Source organism: Chiloscyllium plagiosum, chromosome 8 (genome assembly GCF_004010195.1).
Source record: "Chiloscyllium plagiosum isolate BGI_BamShark_2017 chromosome 8, ASM401019v2, whole genome shotgun sequence".
Taxonomy (NCBI): Eukaryota; Metazoa; Chordata; class Chondrichthyes; order Orectolobiformes; family Hemiscylliidae; genus Chiloscyllium; species Chiloscyllium plagiosum.
Window position 1 is genome coordinate 3,553,723 of NC_057717.1, and position 2,998 is coordinate 3,556,720.

The 2,998-nt window shown below is 40.5% G+C and overlaps 1 non-coding gene across 1 annotated transcript; it reads left to right on the forward strand.

The window, feature by feature from the left end:
• The first annotated feature begins 1,901 nt into the window (after positions 1-1,901).
• trnas-uga lies at positions 1,902-1,982 on the forward strand. The gene has a single exon. It is a non-coding gene; the product is annotated as a tRNA-Ser (tRNA).
• The last annotated feature ends 1,016 nt before the right edge of the window (positions 1,983-2,998 follow it).

Below are 2,998 nucleotides of genomic sequence, written 5' to 3' on the forward strand. Positions count from 1 at the left end.
ATCCAGGCCTTTTTTTTTGACACAACACCGTGAACTCCTACCTTGTGCAATGGCTTTAGATATGGTCCCTAATGGAATGCCTATCAAAATTTGATCAACTCTGCTTGTAATATGATCAAAGAACTATGGCAAAGTTGTCAAGTGTGTTTTTTCCTTTCAACAAATGACGTTGACTCAGTTTGACTCCAAACATCTTTTCTCAACGTTCTGCAATCTCTTTCTTCACAATGGTCTCTCGCAGTTTCCAAATGACAGATAAGATATTGGAACAGATGGAAGCCATTCGTCCCATCAGGTCAGCTCCACCTTTTACTGAGGTCATGTCTGATTTGGTTCATTCTTAACTGCACTTTTCCGCCTTATCCCCATTCTTCTTGATTCCCAAAGTGACTAATTGTCTCGCCATCTCAACCTTGATTATGCTCAGCTTTGACAACCCTCCATTGTAAAGAATTCTGCAGATTTGCTACTCTATGCAAGACAGAATATCCTCCTCGTCTGTGTCTTAAATGATTAACGGTTCCCCTGAGATTAGGTTCTATACACTCTACGCAAATGTCGTTTTTCATGACATATCTTTAGTCCCAGTCCTCTGGAAACTGACCCTGATCGTTGGCAACATTTCTTCCAGAACATCAACCCACCCATCCGCACTGCGCCGTCACCCATCAGTATAAACAGACCATGAAAATCTCCAGTTAACCTTCTTTGTTCCAAAGAGAAGAATCCCAACCTCAGTAATTTCTCGACAAAAGGGGTTTGCTCATCGCTGGACACAATGCAAGGCAGAGGATTGCGAAGAGGTTTTAGGAAAATAGCGTCAGTTGGCTGGTTAAAAAAAACAAGGAAAAATAACAGTAAACTCATGTCTCCAGCTTTGGAATACTTTAGAATCTCTTTGGGAAGCGGAATCAGATGAGAACGAAGGGTAGATTGTCCAACTTAACAGAGCCAGTCTTTCAGAGGCCGGGAAGTTGACTCTGTTGTTCTCTGGACATGAACCAATCTGAAACATTGAAAGGATTTTCATTCCTGCGCGTCAGGAATTCAAACCTCGCCACGGCGACAGGACCCCGAGAAAACTCGTGTACAAACAATTTACGAAAAAGCCTCCAAGAATGCAGAACTCCTGTTGTAGAAAAGTTGGTTTCTGTGACATGGATATGTTTGCAGAGGGTACAGGATTGTTTCCATTTCACTACAGTGAATGTCCCAGGATTTATTTTGGAATAGTAAAACTGATAGAGGACAACAATGACTTCGGGAGGGGAAGTTTGAAGTTTGAATTCGTGAAAAGACTGTTTTATGGATCGTGCAACGAGTCAGTTCACCCGTCTCTGTTGCGTAATTGGTCAACACGTTCATCCATTAACCGAACAGTTGGTGATTTGGGACGTCCCAGGGTCGGATCTCTCACTCCTCCTACTTCATTGGTTCTCTTTCCTGCATAGCTCCGGGTTTTTAATGTGATTAGGAAAATTTTCCCTAACGGGAATCTTCTCCAGAACCACAAAGGGATTTCTGTATTATTTTAATGGCTAATGTAACGGACTGTGGATGTTGGGAATCTGAAACAAATATAGAAAATTCTGGGGAATGTCAACAGGTTTGCCAGTACTATTGGGAGAAAACGGAGTTCTGATAACGTTCTGAAGAGTAGAATCGCCTTTTCCCAGCCTAGATCCTGCTCGACCTGCTGAGTATTTTCCTGCAATTTCTGCCTTCTTTTAAGTTGAATATCGATTCCAGCTATCGGGGTGGAACACCCAGACCCACTTTGTCCCGACATTTCATCGATTTGAAAGCTGTGATTTTGATTTCAAATAAAACAAAAAATGATTCACTCCTGCTAAGCTCCCTAGAAAGAGAGACCTGCAAATGAGAACCCTACGCGACCATCTGTCGTTGTGGCCGAGCGGTTAAGACCATGGACTTGAAATCCATTGGGTATTCCCACGCAGGTTCGAATCCTGTCAACTACGAAAGCGGGCGAACTTCACGATATGCTCTGCTTTTGGAGATTCAGATCGCGGCGGGGAGAATCACCTCATCCAGGTCACGAATGGTGCAAATCTCCAGTGCACTCAACGAACTGCGCACTTGCATCGCCAAAGTTGTTTAGACTCGTTACGACACAGCGTGAACCCACCTGCTTGCTATAAAAACAGCAACACAGAAACGATTTATGCCGTACAGGAGTCTGCAACAATTCGATTGGCCAAGAACTACACAAAGTGAATATTAAGAACTTCATTTCTGAAGTAAAAGAGAGATTAATTAACAAACTACGATTGACAATGTATTCCTATTACCCATTTTGACGTTTCATTCGATAATACTATTCAGATAATTACCCATTTTGACGTTTCATTCGATAATACTATTAAGAACTTCATTTCTGAAGTAAAAGAGAGATTAATTAACAAACTACGATTGACAATGTATTTCTATTACCCATTTTGACGTTTCATTCGATAATACTATTCAGATAAAACTCCCAATTAAGGTTTACAAAATAACACTTCTTTTATTAAAACCAGGCAGCTGTAGGTTCTTGTCTTCGGATCTTCCTGTGTCTTCTTTTTCCTTGTTAGGACATTCTGTGTCACAGGTCACAGAGCGAAAAGTTTTTTTTTTAGATATATTTTTTTCAAGAAGATTGTTACCTGCAAGAACTTGGCAGTCCTCCTTTTAATTGTTCAATATCCCCCGTCTCATACCCCAGAGCATCTGATTGGGTCATTTTTTTTAAGACTTTCAAGAGACGCAATTAAAATTTGAATTGAAATGTATATTTTATTCTGATTAAAATTTGAACTGAGTGGCCAAACATGAACTGTTTATGACTCCAGGTAATGTACTAATTGAATTGTTTGACCCAATATTACGTCGTTGTCTTATTGAGAACACTTATTGTTGTGTCTGGTTGTTCTGCTGCTTTTAACTCTTTTAAACTTGCACCAATATGTTTAAAACACCTCGCCTCTACAGGAAAAAA